Source organism: Malaya genurostris, chromosome 2 (genome assembly GCF_030247185.1).
Source record: "Malaya genurostris strain Urasoe2022 chromosome 2, Malgen_1.1, whole genome shotgun sequence".
NCBI classification, from domain to species: Eukaryota; Metazoa; Arthropoda; class Insecta; order Diptera; family Culicidae; genus Malaya; species Malaya genurostris.
In genome coordinates this window covers 220,512,052-220,531,057 of record NC_080571.1, presented here as the reverse complement: position 1 = coordinate 220,531,057, position 19,006 = coordinate 220,512,052, and the positions used below count along the sequence as shown (strand labels likewise).

The window sequence follows — 19,006 nt, the reverse complement described above, 5'->3', positions numbered from 1 at the left end:
CTGTTTCGAGTTTGTTTGTATCATTACATAATTTTTATTCTAATTTAGCTATTGGTTGAACTCATGGACGCAGCTGGGATCAGAGCTAAGTCTTAAAAGGGGCCTTTATTAAATTGAAACTCCAATTTTCTTTATGAAATGATAAATAAGTTTCATGTATGAAAGGTCACGACAAGCAAGAATGTCTCGAACTGGGATATTGGATAGTCTACCTTGGGTACGCAAAGAATTTATTAGTTGAGATCTGACATCACGATACTCCACGCATGTCCAAATGACATGATCAATATCCCGATAACCTTCTCCACAAGCACAATGATTAGTCTCGGAGAGCCCAATTCGAAGGAGATGTGCGTCTAACGTGTAGTGATTAGACATGAGTCTGGACATCACACGAATGAAATCCCTACTCACATCCAGTCCCCTGAACCATGCCTTTGTCGATATTTTCGGAATAATTGAGTGCATCCACCGACCCAGATCATCTCTATCCCAAGATGCTTGCCAGCTGGCAAGTGTTCTTTGGCGAGACGAACTATAGAATTCGTTGAAAGCAATCGGTCGCTCATAAATTTCACCCTCAATAGCACCACGTTTGGCTAAATTATCGGCTCTTTCATTGCCAGGAATGGAGCAATGAGCCGGGACCCAGACTATAGTGATTAGATAATTATTGTTCAATATGTCGTTCAGGCACTGTTTTATTTTGCCCAGGAAAAACGGTTCAGTCTTGCCAGTCATGTTTGAGCGAATGGCTTCAATTGCACTCAGACTATCTGTGAAGAGGAAATAATGGTTTGGAGATAATGTGACGATTACACTCAAACTATAATGAACTGCTGCTAGCTCTGCTATATAAACAGATGCAGGTTCTTGAAGCCTAAATGAGGCCGAAACATTAATGTTGAACATACCAAACCCTGTCGCTTCTTCAATTCGCGATCCGTCCGTGTAAAACATTTTCTCAGAGTCAATATGCCTGAACTTACTTGAAAATATTTTTGGGATTTCCGTCGAGCGTAGGTGATCCGGGATTCCACGCACTTCGCGCTGCATGGATGTGTCGAAAAATAAAGTTGAGTCAGGGACATTTAGGAGGCTGACATGGATAGGAATATATCTTGAAGGGTTGATTTCCTGTGACATATGGTTAAAATATACTGTCATGAATTTTGTTTGAGATCGAAACTCGACTAGTCGTTCGAAATTATTAATTACCATGGGATTCAGCACCTCACATCTTATTAGCAGGCGTGATGAAAGCTCTCAAAATCGATCTTTTAATGGAAGAACTCCCGCCAGAACTTCAAGACTCATTGTATGTGTTGAATGCATGCAGCCTAAGGCAATTCGCAAACAACGGTACTGAATTCGCTCAAGTTTGATAATATGAGAGTTTGCAGCGGAACGAAAACAAACGCATCCATATTCCATCACTGAAAGTATCGTTGTTTGATACAATTTTATTAGATCTTGCGGATGAGCACCCCACCAAGATCCTGTTATTGTTCGAAGAAAATTTACTCTTTGTTGGCATTTCGTTATCAGATACCTAATGTGTCCTCCCCACTTGCATTTGGAATCGAACCACACCCCGAGGTATTTAAAAGTTAAAACCTGTTGGATCATTCTTCCCATCATATGGAGCTGAAGCTGCGCGGGATCACGCTTTCTTGAAAAGACGACTAACTCTGTTTTCTCCGCAGAGAATTCGATACCAAGATGAACAGCCCAAACGGACAAGTTATCTAAGGTATCTTGCAATGGTTTATGCAGATCAATAGCTTTGGGTCCAGTAACTGAAACCACGCCATCATCTGCCAATTGTCTTAGTGTACATGGGGTTACAAGACAGCTGTCAATGTCATTCACGTAAAAATTATAAAGAAGCGGACTGAGGCATGAGCCTTGCGGTTAGCCCATGTAGCTAATTCTGAATGTTGTCAAATCGCCATATGAAAAATGCATGCGTTTCTCTGACAAAAGGTTGTGCAAATAATTATTTATAACCGCTGGGAGTCCATGTTGGTGGAGCTTGTCTGAAAGAACATCAATGGAAACTGAATCAAATGCTCCTTTAATGTCTAAAAATACAGATGCCATTTGTTGCTTTTAAGCGAAGGCAATTTGGATGTCAGACGAAAGTAATGCAAGGCAATCATTCGTCCCTTTATTTCTACGGAAGCCAAACTGAGTATCTGACAACAAACCGTTCGTCTCGACCCAAGTGTCGAGACGTCGTAGAATAATTTTTTCGAACAATTTTCTGATGCAGGACAACATCGCAATGGGTCTATATGAGTTGTGATTGGAAGCTGGTTTCCCCGGCTTTTGAATGGCGATAACTTTCACTTGTCTCCAGTCAGGTGGAACAATATTTTGCTCAAGAAACTTGTTGAACAATTCCAACAAACGTCTTTTTGCGAGGTCGGGCAGATTCTTCACCAAATTGATTTTAATTCTGTCCAACCCAGGGGCGTTATTGTTACAAGACAAGAGTGCTATAGAAAATTCCATCATTGAAAATGGGTTATTAATAAAACCATTATTTGGAGGAGATTCCCTTATAATGCTCTGCGTAGGAACAGAATCTGGGCAAACTTTCCTAGCAAAGTCAAATATCCATCGGTTCGAGTATTCATCACTCTCATTGCCCACGTTACGATTCCTCATTCGTCTGGCCGTGTTCCAAAGAGTGCTCATTGAGGTTTCTCTTGACAAACCTTCGACAAAATGTCTCCAATAGCTACATTTTTTGGCTCGAAGTATGCTCTTGTACTTGGTTTCTAACACCATAAGTTTTTAAAAATTCTGAGGAGTTCCTCCTCCCCGTTTTAGAAACGTCTTGCAAGCATTTTGTTTTGCGAGTTTAGCCTCTGAGCACTCTTTGTCCCACCAGGGGTTGGGAGGCCTTCTGTTAGTCGTTGGCCCAGGAAAGCGTTTAGTTTGGGATTGTTCTGCGGCCTCCAGAATCGAACAAACGAGGAAGTTATATTCTTCAAGTGGAGGGAGCTCTTCCATTGAATTCAAAATACTAGAGATACGACTTTGGTGTTTAATCCAGTCGATATTTTTTGTCAAATCATATGGAATACTAGCTGAAGTAGCAATGCAATTGCTACTGCTAATTGAGATGATGCTTGGTAAATGATCGCTACCGTGTAAATCAGGCAATATTTTCCAGGTGCAATCTAGTCGAATTGATGTTGAGCAAAGAGATAGATCTAATGCACTTGGGCGTGCAGGAGGTCTTGGGATCCGTGTCATGCTACCCATATTTAATACCGTCATGCTAAAATTGTCACAAATGTTTTGTATTAAAGATGATCTGCTATCATTGTAAATGGAACCCCACATCATTCCGTGCGAATTTAAATCCCCCAGAATCAATCGTGGAGCAGGAAGGGCTTCAACCATTTCATTAAGCTGTCGCTGTCCAACTTGTGCTTTTGGAGGAATATAAACCGAAGCTATGCAAATATCTTTGCCTTTAATGTTTATTTGGCAAGCAACAACTTCTATACTAGAAGTTGAAGGGATGTTTAATCTATAAAAGGAATAGCATTTCTTAATTCCCAAAAGCACTCCACCATACGGAGAGTCTCTATCGAGACGTATAATGTTAAAATCATTAAAATTTAAAGCTATGTTTGAAGTAAGCCATGTTTCGCATAAAGCAAATACATCACATTTTTGGCTATGCAATAAAATTTTAAATGAATCAAGTTTTGGCATTATACTTCGACAATTCCACTGCAGGACAGTGATTGTATCATTTGCGGCGGGTGATAAATTATCCATCAAAAGATACAAAACCTGAGACAATTGGCCATTGAGCTGATAACTGCTTCAAAAAATTTCTAGCTATTGGAAGGAATGCCATTATGAGGGTCTTTAAGGGTTCAGATATATTGAATGCTGAGAAAATCCATTCAACAATTTCCGAAAACTTCAGTAATCCTGTTGGTGGCTGTGAAATAGAGCCCACAGGATTATTACCTTTTTCTGTGCTAGATCCTGGATTGGTTTGTGAATTTGACAAACCAGGAGGCACAGTCTTTGGTTTTGACTTTTTTCGTTTAACACGGGGATCTTTTTTTGAAGATGAAATTTTAGGTGTCTTTTTTGGTAATTTGGAAGAAGACTTCTTTCTCTTAACTGACCCTTGGGTAGTGATAAACGAATTACCTTCACTATTTTCGTCAGAGTCAGAGTCCTCTGGTTCCTCTAGATTTGAAAACCCGTTTTCGGTTTCCAAAGGGAGGACATCAATGACCGTTTTAAGCATTTCTGCATATGTGCGCTTAGACCGTGCTTTTAAAGAAAGCTTAATTTTGTCTTTGTGTACTTTAAATGCAGTGCATACTGAAATATCTTCATGAGGACTTTCTCCACAATAAATACATTTTTCAATTTCCTTGTTGCAATCATTATCTTTAAGGTCCTTCACACTTAATACATTTTGGTTTATTGCTACAGTAAGTAGCTGTGTGTCCGAATTTTTTGCAGTTCGTACAATTCATTACATTTGGAACAAAAAGCCGAACAGGGAGGCGAATTTTATCGACATAGACATGGGACGGCAACGCAGATCCGGCAAATGTCACTCGAAACGAGTCTGATGGGCGATAAACTTTTTTCCCCTCTTCATAAACTACTGAGTACAGTTGTTTGCACTCCAGTATTTTCACACCCTCAAGCATAGAGTTCTTGAAACGACCAACACCATGCTTGAGTAAATCATCTACCGAAAGACTCGCTTCGGTAACAACACCGTCAATTTCGACATCTTTGGAGGGTATGTAAACTTTATACTCTTTAATGAAATGTTCCGAAGAGACAATATCATTCGCGTGTTTCAAACTATTTACCACAACACGAATTTTATCGTTATTTACTTTTATGATCTCTTTGATTGAAGAGTATCGTGATGTCAAACCTTTATTAATTTGTAAAATGTTTAATGGCTTTGATATACGTCTAAAAAAGACTATCCAAGGCCCAGAAGAGCTCTCCTGATATTTTTTCGTTCGTGGGGGTATCGGATTCATGCTAGGATTTACGTCCATGGATTCATCCATCACATTAAAATTTTTAATCAAACTTTAAATAAAAAATGAAACCAACACTACACAGTACTCAATCAAAAGGAAAAGAAAAAACTTCTACCTTGAAATTGTTGTCTATCTCCGTTGCACTGCCGTGTAGATTCTCGTTGCTCTAGATGTTCTTGTTGGATGTGATGCTACTGCTACCTGACATCAAGCACCACTCGATTTCCGATTTGCTTTCGTCTTCGCCAGCTGTAACCAGCGCAGGTCACCGGTGTATACCTGCGTGTTGTATGGCAGTGGAAAGACCGAGTTGTCTTGTCTCCTTCTTCCTTGTGCTCCGCACCGATATGCTTCTGCACCGAAGTGCCTTCGCACCGGTGTGCCTTTGCACTCTCCTGCTTCTATGTGCCTTTGCACTCTCCTTCTTCGATGTGCCTTTGCACTCTCTTGCTCAGCACTTGTAGCTGTGTATTGTGGCCTGGGTAGAGCTTGGGAAACGCCCTTTGTTGTTTCCTTCACCAGCTTGGCCCAGCATTAGGGCTCTCTTATGCAGCACAACTATACGTTTTAACGGCTGCTGCCAACAGGTCTCTACCTATAGTTCAACCGTTGTCGTATTTAACGCGTGTAAACTAACCAGCGTTGTTAAACTGTACGCTTCTATACACAACCTTCTCGGTTGAACGGCTATTACTGAATGAATCCCTTAGTTGTAGACCGGAATATCAGCAAAAATTGAAATGGTTTTGATCAATAACAACATAATTAATTCAACAAGCTAAGGAAAACAGAATGCGATGAATCAACTAACAAAACGGGATTAAGTTATTGTAGGAACTAACATTTTTAATATTTTGACGTGAATACGTCTTACTCTACTATCTGAAGTACCTCATTCAGTTCCATTATGAAGAACTCAGCTCCTGAATATAGTTACAGTTTCAGGTTCAAAATTTAGTTCCTGATATAGAATCAATATTGTGAAGCATCGAAGAGACTTAAATAATCGATTCTTTTCAGAGACTCCATCAAACTCAAAAAGTTACCGCTTAAAATTGACTTACTCTTCACTGTATGGGGTCGGGTCAATTAAAAATTCAAAACTGGCCGCGTTGTATTTTCTGTCATAATTTTGAACTGATTTTGGCTCAGTGATCTGTAGATGGATTTATAAAATTCAACTGTAAATCGATCGGATTCTTTAAAATGGAAATATAATTAAAAATTAAAAAAAAATTTTTTGTTTGCCTTTTTCCATAGAAGTGCCGTAAACGACAAAATAATTTTTTCTATCCGTATAATTATTTCACATTTATTTCTGATACATTTGATTTAAGAAATGTGGCCGAATATATGACATGAACGATGAAGCATGCTTTTGTGAGCTATTCGAATAATTCTGAATAAATTGGTGTCAAAAATGCGATTCAATTAGTGTCAGAAATTATCCTAATAATAAGGCAAAAATATTGTAATGAGACTATTTCGATGAACACGTATCCAGAATGAGGGCCCAAGGGACTTTAGCCTCTTCCGAAATCAGTAACAGAAAACATCGCAGATTACATCGTGGGAAATAGGTTTCAAGATTTTCGTGATGGTCGAAACTCCACTGCCGATAAACCATGCATTGGCATATACTACGATTGGGTTACACAGTACAGTGCCAAAACTACATAACATGGAAGTTAAAACTGGATCCAAGTAAACCACAATAATAAAGCCATAGATGGACAATATTTAAAAACATTATTTAATTTTTAAACAGTTATGCCAAGTTATTATAGATTTAAATGTGGCAACCCTGCACGCTATACCAAATTGAACAAAACACGCTGTGTGCTAGGCGGGTGCGTTTTCTTCTTCTTCCGTACTAGCACGTACCGATTTTGCATCATTTTGTATGACAGTTGCAAAGTTTTGAAACTCATTGCCCTATAATTTTGGAACCGGAAGTCGGATCTGGATGAAATTGTACAGTATCTTTTAAAACAATGAGCTTTAATTTGAATTATGATTTGTAAAGTGATTTTCACATTTTCACCGTTGCTGAGAAATCGAAGCGATTTCCGTTTTTGGAACTTTTCTTCACAATTACACAAATACACAAATTCAACTAGATGAATTTACCAGTAAGTTTTATAGAAATGTGCACCTCGTTTCGCCACCACTTGTGAAAAAATTATTTTGAAATCGAAAAGTTTTACTAATACCATTGTAATTCCGGGACCGAAAGTCGGATTTGGATCAATTTTTCGAAGACTTTGTGAAGAATTTCAAGACCTTCCATTTTCATCTTAGTTTGTAAAAATCGGTTGAGAAATTTCCAAGAAAACTGAATGCGCATCTGATCATAGATCGGAACCGGAAGTCGGATCAGGATAAAATTTAACAGCGATCTATGGGACCTTTTATTTGAAACTGAGTTTTTGAACATCGATTCAGCCATCTCTGCGAAAATCGAGTGACATTATTTGTCACATACACACATACATACATACATACATACACACAGACATTTGCTCAGTTTGTCAAGCTGAATCGAATGATATATGACATTCGGCCCTCGGCAAAAGTGCACGGAAGGGTGAGTAAAGTAGCGAAATTGATAAATTTTCCTAATATGAGTATTGAAACATTATGCCTTCGAACGGTCGAACTAAAGTTATGCACTGATTAATTAAATTTATTACTTGAATATCATACACAGAAGTAACAGGAGCGCAGGTTCTGTTATGGCAATTCAAACACGCCATTCAAACGCAGCGCACCCTTCGCTCCTGTTATGTTACTTCTATGTCAAAAAGCGTTTTATTTCTAGTGCATGAACATCATCCTCATCGCTCGAATCACTATACGTGGGGTGAAATATTTTGTCTATTTCTGCGCGTAGAGCTTCCACGCATTGGAATATTTGTTTCCGTTTTTGGGCAAAAGCAACTACTTTTTTATAAATTATGAAAAAAGGGGACATTTTATGAACCAATCGCTTGAAGCATAAAATTTTTGCGCATAACACATGGATCAATAAGTCCCGAGACTAACAATGGAAGCAACATATTTTTTGTAAAATTTTTTTTTATTCATCAACATAATCACCTTTTAGGGTGATACGATGGTTCCAACGTTTTCCAATTTTTCAATACCATGTTTATAAAAAAATTTATCTTTCGCTTCAAAATAAGCTTCAGTTTCAGCGATGGCCTCCTCATTTGAGCCAAATCTTTTTCCCTGGAGCATTTTTTTAAGATCAACAAAGAGCCAGTAGTCACTGGGGTCTAAATCTGGCGACAATGGGGGGTGGGGAAGCAGATCAAAGCCCAAATCGTTCAATTTCGCCATTGTTTTCATCGACTTGTGGCAGGGTGCATTGCCTTGATGAAAACGGATTTTTTTTCTCTGCATGTGCGGTCGTTTTTTTGCGATTTCCTTCTTCAAACGCACCAGTAAGTCAATACAATAATCACTGTTGATCGATTTACCTTTTTCGAGGTAGTCAATGAAAATCACGCCATGCGTATCCCAAAAAACTGACGCCATGACTTTGCCAGCTGACAGCTGCGTTTTCGGACGCTTCGGACGGCTTTCGCCAGCTGTGCGCCACTCAGATGACTGCCGCTTCGACTCTGGAGTGTAGTGATGTATCCATGTTTCGTCCATGGTCACGTAACGACGCAAGAAATCTTTTTCGTTGCGAGTAAATAGCGATAAACTGCTTCCTGAATCATCGACTCGTTGCTTTTTTTGTTTCATCGAAAGCAATCGCGGCACCCACTTGGAAATAAACCTTTTTCATGCTCAATTTTTCATGAAGGATAGTAAATACACTTCCATATGATATCTGTGTCATCTCAGCAATCTCACGAAGCTTCACTTTACGATCTTTCATTATAATTTTTGTCACTTCACTCACATTTTCCGGTGTAACGACTTCCGGTCTACCCGAGCGTTCCGCGTCATTTGTGTCGGTACGACCACGTTTAAACTCGGCGAACCACCGACAAATCGTTGCTTTTGATGGACAAGAGTCCGGATAACATTTTTCAATCCATTGTTTCGCTTGCACGGTGTTTTTTCCCATTAAAAAACAATGTTTTATCAAACACGAAACTCGGTTTTTCCATTTTTTAAACAAACTACAAAACGACTTTACTCCAACCTCGATAACTCAGCTGTTTCTGGTCGGATCGACTTAAAATTTTGACACGTTTCAAGCAAAGGTTAGTACTCTAGAAAGACGTGGTTACTGGTTTACTACGAGCGCCATCTCTGCTTTAGTCTCGGGACTTATTGATCCATGTGCGTTTTCTAATTTGTCACCAAATCTTTTTCATTTTAAACAAGATTATTTTTATCACAATACCGTTTTTCGATAAACACTTGTTATGGAATCATTAATTTCTTCAAATCGAATGAACACAATTTCCCCAAAATCTTTAGCCATCGATGTTGTTGTCATTGACATTTTGAAGCGACGCGAACAGATTTCAACTAAAAAAATGATCGATTTTCTATTGCGATTATTGTTTTGCTTTCAGCTATCTCCGGCATATTGGTTGAACCAAAAAGAAATTAGTAGAATCAACTATCGCAAAAATCAAAAACTGCGATATTGCAATTTTATGATCGGAGGGTTCTCCGTATATACAGGGTCCGCCATGTAACTTTTCTTTTAAACATGCAATAAAACACAAACGGTTCATCCGATTTCAAAATTTATGTTTTCATATTAAAGTACAATCCTTCCGGTTAATTGTGGAATATAATTTCATTCAAATGGCTGCCTCGGCTGGCCTTGCAGTACGCCATACGGTCGGTCCAGTGTTTTAAGTACATTTTCGATTGTATGCAGCTTTATTTCAGCTATGGCTGCACGAATGTTATCCTTCAAGGCTTGAATTGTCTCTGGCTTGTCCACATAACACTTATCTTTGACAGCCCCCCAAAGATAATAGTCTAACGGCGTCAAATCACAGCTCCGAGGCGGCCAAACGACATCCGAATTTCGACTGATAATTCGATCTTCGAAGACTGTGCGCAGAAGATCGATCGTAGCTTTGGCTGTGTGACACGGAGCGCCGTCTTGTTGGAACCAAATGGTGTCCAAGTCTTCCTCTTCAAGTAACGGGAAGAACCAATCGCTAATAATGGCGCAGTAGCGTTCGCCATTGAACGCGTGGCGGCGGCTCCTGCCTCATTTTCGAAGAAAAATGGTCTAATGATGCCGCCAGACCAAAATCCGCACCAAACCGTCACTCTCTGAGGATGCATCGGCTTCTCCATGATAACGTGCGGGTTTTCCGTCCCCCAGATGCGACAATTTTGCTTATTAACATACTCGCCGAGATGAAAATGTGCCTCATCCGAGAAGATGATTTTTTGCCAAAATCGACATCTTCTTCAAGCTGATCGCAAGCCCAGTTGGCGAAGCGATAACGCATATGTTCACGCGTATACACAACCATTTTCGTTCAGCGAAAGGATAAAACTAAGTTTCTCTCAAATCAGAAGTGACATTAAGGTTACCAATGTCGAAATAACCGCTAGTTAAAAAAAAAATGTTAGAGGGCGGACCCTGTATGTAGTCTACATTTGCTTGACGAATCAAATAAATACAATGAATAAATCGGTACGAGTTTCATTTCGGAATTTTGGACCGCTTTTTCCGTTGCTTCCAAAACTGGTAAAGTAAACGGGTCCCCTCTCGAAACGAAATCCTGGATACGGGCCTGACCCCCAGATTGAGTAAACTTATTCACGATTTTCATCACAACAACGTTGACCGAAATACGGCACCACATCTGCGTAGCAAACATTCTTAAATGCCAACATACATAGCTAATAAATTTTGGGTGAGTGGGTTAATCTGAAAACAGAAGTGGAAAGGAACCCGATCAGATGGTAATAACAGAATTATAACAACTGGAGTAATTTATTTCAGAAATATTTTGTAACAAATTTTGAAATATTTTTGGCTGGTAAGCTGTTAAAATAACAAAAATCATAACAAAACAGACTCTAGCGGGAACAAAATCGTAACAGAATTTGAAACGTTTGTATCACAATTATTATTGAATTTGAAATAACTACAGAAGTCCGAGAGCAGAAATTTATAACAATAGTTGTAATAAATTAGATAGCAAATTTAACACAGAAAAACTATATCATAGCTAACTTTTAGCATCGTTTCAATCCAAAATTTTTGAATGATTTTTTTATTAAATGAATAATTTATTTAGTGATCTGGTTTCTTCTTTTAGTTTTTTTGAAACTATGATCATTATATCTCGATATAAAGCAATGGAAGAACTAATTTTTCCAATAATTGAACTTCATCATGAGTCTCGCAAATGAAAATAAAACATCATAACTGATTTTGTTATTATATTGTTATCATAAGTTTAAGCTTTCAACTGTTTTCATTTGTGAAATATCTCAAAATAACACAAACTGTTATACATATCAACTGTTGATATACTTGTATTATGATTTTGTTATATGCATCTGATCGGGAAGTGATTCAACATCTGATTTATTATAAATTTGATACCTGACTAATGCCAAACAAATTCCATTTGGTGTAAAAACCAATCAGCATCAAACCAAACATGTTTAATGTGTTTATCATTGTTCGATTTCGACAAGCAACACGACGTTCCAACATCGAAAGCTAGGCTCTCTCTGTCTCCTTCTAACCCACCCACAACTCGGCCGCCTACCATCGCAGCCAGCAGTCGTGGTAGCAGCCACAAATTTCTAGCCAGTACCGGTGCGATCGGTACTAATATTGGTGGGTGAACGAAGCGAACAGCTCATCTCTTCCCGTTTCACAATCACCGGTAGAAAGCAAACACGACCGCCAAACCAAAGACTATCGCTGGTCCGCGTCAAGTCGGTGTTGTGGCCGCTTTGCTACACATGTAATGAACCGACTACCTTGGAATCGCTTTCGTGGCGCAGTCGATGGGCGATTTCGCACCAACTATTCTCAAGTCGTTCATACACAATCTCTCCCTCTCATGAAGCTCTTTCTTTCGGTTCTCGCTGGCAAAATGAACTGCGCGCCTCGATGCCGAACGGAACACGATTATTTTCTTGTAAGACAGTCGATTCGAGAACGCGAGGCGATCGAGATTGAACGAACCCCTTCAAAGTTTCGAGGTACCGCTTTGTTTGTTTCCCCTGTTGCCCCGGGTGCTGAGTCACGAGAACTTCCGAATTATCGCAAGCAATTAGTCCCGTTCCGTTGACCCTTGTCCGATCAGTCACCGATCGTCGGGACGACTGTTGTGACGCGCTAATGCGTATCAAAACAAATCGGTCCGTACGCGAATGTGACTCGGCCCCGATGGAGCGCTAAGCGTTTAAGCAAATAGGGGTGTTCGACGAGTCTGGCTCGTAGGTCGCAGAAAAAAGTGCAAAATAGCAGTGACGTGAGATAGCGGAATATTTTCGAACCTCCCCAAAGTGAAATGCGAAACAAACACTTGCGCGTGGGGAAAAACCAACCGACGAGAGTGAGAGTGAAGGAAAAAGCAGTGAAAATCATAAAGCTAAACAGAGCTCTGGGCTGCTAAAAATAAATATTCTGTATTTTGATTTGATTTTTTACGTCGGTTTCTGGTTTCAGCTTAAAACTGTGTACGCTTCATATAGCCTGCGTTCGCGGCTCAATTGTGCATTGGGAGGAAAATAAGTGCAAATGGAAAAAGAGCACGGGAATAAAAATTTCAATTTTTCTTCTATTGAACGCCACAAAACGCCGAATCACGACGCTCTCGAATGACCTCCCACCTGATGTCAAGTCAGTTGCGGTTGCTGCTGCTGCAAATAAGTGAAGGCGGTTGATTCGCGTGTCGCACCGTACCGATTCAAGTCAAGTCAAGTTGTTTGCAATGTCGCTCGATCATTTTCAATTTCTCGGATAGGAGTTGATGACATTGTTGTTGCCGTCCTTCGGTGCGATGTTCGCCGGTATCAGAAGCAAGTGTACTGCCGCGAGCTAATCAATAATAATCGATTGGTTGGGATGAAAATAAATCATTCAAGGGTGCTGCGAAGCGACAACGTTCTAAACTGGGCTATCCAAACAGGAACCATGTAATCACGCCAATCAAAAATTGTTTGATTACCAGTTCATGTTATAACTGTTTACGTAACCACAACATAACCGGATCGAACCGGTTTGATTGTAAGGAAATTCAAATTGAACTTCTCAAAATCGACATTAGATCCATACTCACATTCCCGGACTAAAATTAGGTATTCGTTAACCATTACTATAAGTTACTATTCATCATCCAAAAGCTTGTTCAACATATTCTGCTTCGAAACAATGTCAAATATCGATCCACAGCATACAATCAGAAGAGTAATGGCCATATAATCTGAAAAATTGGACGAAGATTTTCTGCGGGTAAAACTTTAGCACGACGAGTGCTGTTCCAAAACACTCAAGATCAATTCCATATGAAATATAAGGTCAAATAAGTCATGTATTATTTTGATTTGGCTTAAATTCAGCATAAGTTTGTATATTTAACTCAAGCCTTACTTTTGTGAAGGGCCTAGACAAAAATCCCATCAAATTTTTCATAAAGCTATTTCGTTAAACGGTTTCTTAGATTGATTTGGTGTTTTTGGTAATGTATGAGGTATCTACTGGGAGTATATGGAGGAAGTTTACATTTAGAAAAACCTGTTTGATTCCACCTAGTGGTGTAATGATGCCTTTCTCATATCAATCATACTATCGTATATAATACTGGGGTATTCTTCAAATAATTATCTTCGATTCTTAAAAGAATAACCGAAATCGGTTTGTTTGACCGTCTACTGATACAAACTATCAATTGGAAAAGATTTGAGGTCGATTTAGAAAATTTTTTCAGGTTTTTCCTCATTTTCAGTTATGGTACACAATTTTATACCAACTTTACCCTATATTTCCGGATCCGGAAGTCGGATCCGCATGAAATTCAGGAATTACGCATGGGACCACATGACCTTTCATTTGAACCTAAGTTTGTGAAAATCGGTCGCGCCATCTATGAGAAAAGTTAGAACACATATTTTCATTTTTTGCACATTTTACCCCATAACTCCCGAACCGGAAGTCGAATCCAAATAATATTCAGGAATTTTTCATGGGAATTTAAGACCTTTCATTTGAATCTAAGTTTGTGAAAATCGGTTCAGCCATCTCTGAGATAAGTTAGTGCACTTATTTTCACAATTTTTTGCACATTTTACCCCATAATTCCAGAACCGGAAGTCGGATCCAAATAATCTTCAGGAATTTTGTATGGGACCTCAAGACCTTTCGTTTGAATATAAGTTTGTGAAAATCGGCTCAGCCATCTCCGAGAAAAGTTAGTGCTAAAAAACGTTACATACACACATACGCACATACACACACACATACACACAAACAGTCATTTTGCGTACTCGACGAACTGAGTCGAATGGTATATGACACTCGGCTCTTCGGGCCTCGGTTCAAAAGTCGGTTTTCACAGTGATTGCATAACCTTTCTATATGAGAAAGGCAAAAAGACGGGTGGGTAATGTCCGAGACATAACTGGAACACGTGAATACGAGCAATGCAAACATGCTTCTTTCACACCTCCGAATATCAATACACTGGGGTCTTTTTTTACGCGGATTTCCGAAGTTACGTGGTTTTGTTACGCTGTATTCCGAAGTAACGCGGTTTTTTTCACGCGGGTTTCCGAAGTTACGCGGCCTCAAATTCTCTAAGACCCAAAGTCGATTCCACAAAAAAAAATTTTTTTTTAGATTACACCAGATCTGGGCGTTTCATGCATTTTTAAGATATTTGGCATAAACAATTTTTTGCCTATCTCATATAGAAATGTTATGCAATCACTGCGAAAACCGACTTTTGAACCAAGACCCGGCGGACCGAGTGTCATATACCATTCGACTCAGTTCGTCGAGTACGCAAAATGTATGTGTGTGTATGTGCGTATGTGTGTATGTAACGTTTTTTTGCACTAACTTTTCTCGGAGATGGCTGAACCGATTTTCACAAACTTTGATTCAAATGAAAGGTCTTGTGGTTCCATACAAAATTCCCGAATATTACTTGGATCCGACTTCCGGTTCCGGAATTATGGGGTAAAATGTGCAAAAAGTTGTGAAAATAAGTGCACTAACTTTTCTCACAGATGGCTGAACCGATTTTCACAAACTTAGATTCAAATGAAAGGTCTTGAGGTCTCATAGAAAAATCCTGAATATTATTTGGATCCGACTTCCGGTTCGGGAGTTATGGGGTAAAATGTGCAACAAAATGAAAATATGCGTTCTAACTTTTCTCATAGATGGCGCGACCGATTTGCACAAACTTAGGTTCAAATAAAAGGTTCTATGGTCCCATACGTAATTCCTGAATTTCATGCGGATCCGGAAATATAGGGTAAAGTGGGTTAAAAATTGTATACCATCACTGAAAATGGGGAAAAATCTTTAAAAAATTTTTAATTCTAAATTCCAATTGATAGTTTTTATCAGTAGACGGTCAAACAAACCGATTTCGGTTATTTTTTGAAGAATCGAAGAAAATTATTTTGAAGAATACCACAGTATTATATATGATAGTATGATTGATATGAGAAAGGCATCATTACACCACTAGGTGAATTAAAACAGGCTTTTTCTTTAGTTTTGAGTTTTTTTAACGCAGATTTCCAAAGTTACGCGGTTTTTTTATGCGGATTTCCGAAGTTACGCGGTTTTTTTACGCGGAGAGACCTCAGTGTAATCGTTCATATTAGCCAGGTCCGTACCCAGGATTTCGTTTCGGGAGGGGTCACAGATAGGAAACAACACATCTAACCGATAATTATTTATGTATCTAGTTCTATGTGTGCCTGTTTTTTTTGGAGCGTGAGTGCAGATTCAAAATTTCAATTCAATGAAATGGACTATGAGTGATTGAAGCAAGAAATTCTATGTGTCAAAGAAAGGGTCTGATTTTTACATTTCTCTTATCAGTTCGTCCCATAGTCCGGATTCGACTTCTAGTTCCGGAATTAGAGAGTGAGGAGTCGAAATGTCAAATTTATTCAATTCAAATACACCCAAACCTCCGTTTACGTAAACTTTTTTTACGTTACCTTTTTTTACGTAACTCTTTTTACAAACAAAATCCCAAATAACGTAAACTTTTTTTACGAACCTACTCCGTAAAAAGAGGTTTTTGCATGCAAGGAAAATCGTTCCCGACTCATTTATATTCCATGGAAACTACTACAATATGGGTATTTTTGAAACGGATTGAAAGAGTAGATTCCGGAAAATGATGTTTGAGGTGATATCCCTTGATATTCCTAGCAAACCCTAACAATATAGGTATTTTCGGAACGGGATGTCGGAAAACGATGTTTGAGGCGGTTCTGAATTCCAAGATGGAGACTTCCGGTTTCTTGATATTCCTTTAAAATCCCACAATGTGAGTAATTTCAGAACGAGATTGATGAGTAGATGTCGGAAAACGATGTTTGAGGTGTTTCTGAAATTCAAGATGGCGGCTTCCGGTTTCTTGAAAACCATTATAATATGGGTATTTTTGGAACGGGTTTGATGAGTAGATGTCGGAAATGGATGTTTAGGGTGGTTCTGAATTCCAAGATAACGACTTTAAGTTTATTGGTATTCCTTGAAAACCTTTAAAATATAGGTATTCTTGGAACGGGATTGATGAGTACATGTTGGAAAACGATGTTTAAGGTGGTTATGAATTCCAAGTTGCAAATTCCGGTTTATTGATATTCCTCAAAACCCTTACAATATAGGTATTTCCGTAACGGATTTGATGGGTAAATGTCGCAAACCAATGTTTGAAATGGTTCAAATATGGTGACTTCCGGTATATTGGCATTCCTCAAAACCCCTTACAATATTCTTCAAAACCCCTACAATAACGGGTTTGATGAGAAGATATCGGGAGCGATGTTTCAGGTAGTTCTGAGTTCTGCTTTAGTTCCTAATATGTAGAATTTCGCTTTATTTAGGGCACTTGTTCAGCAATTTCAACAGTCTTGGTAATCTGATTTGACTGGTATTTTAAAATTTTTTTTTACTAAATCCGCCTATGGTTTAGATTTTCCGCAGATATTATACAAATGAATCAAAAATGTAAATGCCGGCTTATGAAAATCGTTCCGAAAATATGCATATTGTGAAGGTATTCGAGCAGTTCGAGTAATATCGACACATATTGCAAGGGTGTTCATGGAATACCAATAAACCAGAAGTCGCCATCTTGAAATTCAGGACTACCTCAAACATCGTTTTCCAACAAATCTAGTGTGTTTTAATCCCATATGATAATATTTAACTTCAGCAAGGTCCAACTTTCGAGATTCAGAGAACCAGGTCTGCAGATTGGTCTGTAAATCTTTAGATTTCTAAAATAAGCTGTAGACATATTTTTCTTGTAGACTTTTGAAAATTACGTTAAAATTAAGACTTTTGAAATTGCCGCGGTCTGTTTCCCAAGTAACTAAAAGTCTGTTTCCCAAGTAAGTAAAACTTGTTATAATTGTCATGTTTCACATTTGCTTAAGATCGGTTATTTTTGTTAGATATGTTAGACAATTGATTCAACAAGTAAGGGATGTAAAATTTTTGAGAATTTTTTTCAGAGTTATCGTGCAACAAAATAAATTCAAATTTTTTCATGATAAAAAGCATCATTCGAACAATATTTTGTAATTTTTTCGTGGAAAAATATTGAGAAATAAGTCGGTGAAGAGGTATTTTTGAGAACGCTTTTTAAAAATCATGATTTGCGTTGTCCACTGTATCTCAGCGCAGACTGATAAGAAGTCAACAAGTCAAAGCAGCATAGATAGAGTAGATGTTTTTCTAGACCCCAACGTTTCTGTTTGATTTTTTTTTTAATTTTTTAAATTATTGGTGGTTGTTCAAAGTAAAAACTACGATTTTTCACGAAAAAATTCGCCATTTTGTATCTGTAAAACCTCCCCAAAGTAACAAACAAGGAAAAAGAAAACGTTGGGGTTTGATTTTTTATATGTAGAAAGTGTATGCAAAATTCGAAAAATATTGGTTCAGTAGTTTTTTAATGACGATGGACACGGACTTTCAAAACCTGCTTCCGAGAAAAACGCGTTCGATGTTTTTTGTCTATAAAATCAATGGAAACAATGTATTACTCAAGGGAGCTCGTAGGGTCTAACATTTTCACAAAATCATTATTTTTCTTTTGTATTCTTTTATAATGAAACATTTCAAGAATGTTTTGTCAAGTTTTTAAGTCGATCGAAGCAGAAAACTTGGACCTGTGTGTCGAGCTCTTACTTCTTCGTAGTATGAGATAAGCAAAGAGAAAGGCTCATAACTTGCCGACTTTTTCTCCGATAGGCTTGAAAATTTAACAGAATATTCTTGAAATGTTTTACTATGAGAAAATAGAAAGGTAATAATAAATAATTTTTCAAAAGTGTTAGACCCTAGCCGCCCTTAATTAATGGTCGCTAAAACTGTTTTTTTTCTGATTGATGGTAGTCCTCCAAAAATAGACTATGCCGATCCTAGAAAACTTCGAAACACTGTGCCATTTCGAAACATTCGTGTTGACTTCAGTTTATTGTCGGGTGATTATTCTGTTTTCTGGCGTATGATAATGTTCTCAATTACACCTACAAGTATATTTTAGTGTTAGCGTGTAAATGCACATTATCTCCTTGGATTGGCAGTCTACTTCCGGGTTGTATCTTATTTGAGTAACATATTTCGTCCATATAACTACAGGTTACCACAGATCCAGCCGTACATGCACTCGAAGTGCGCTTGCGTGCGTCTTTTTAGCCCTAAATAAGTATGAGCGTGATCCAGTAGCAAGATATCTTTCCCATTTGTAGGATCTGGCTTAACTAAGGCCTACTCGCGTACTTTCTCT

The 19,006-nt window shown here is 38.4% G+C and overlaps 1 protein-coding gene across 4 annotated transcripts in view; it reads left to right on the top strand.

Annotated features, from left to right (window-relative positions):
* The first annotated feature begins 12,159 nt into the window (after positions 1 to 12,159).
* Positions 12,160 to 19,006, top strand: part of LOC131427673 (ankycorbin) — a 60,666-nt gene continuing 53,819 nt past the window's right edge. Inside the window, exon 1 of one of the 4 annotated variants that reach the window (XM_058591067.1) lies at positions 12,160 to 12,215. The gene's annotated coding sequence lies outside the window, so the exon portion shown is untranslated. The other 3 variants (XM_058591072.1, XM_058591069.1, XM_058591068.1) reach the window with 3 other exon arrangements.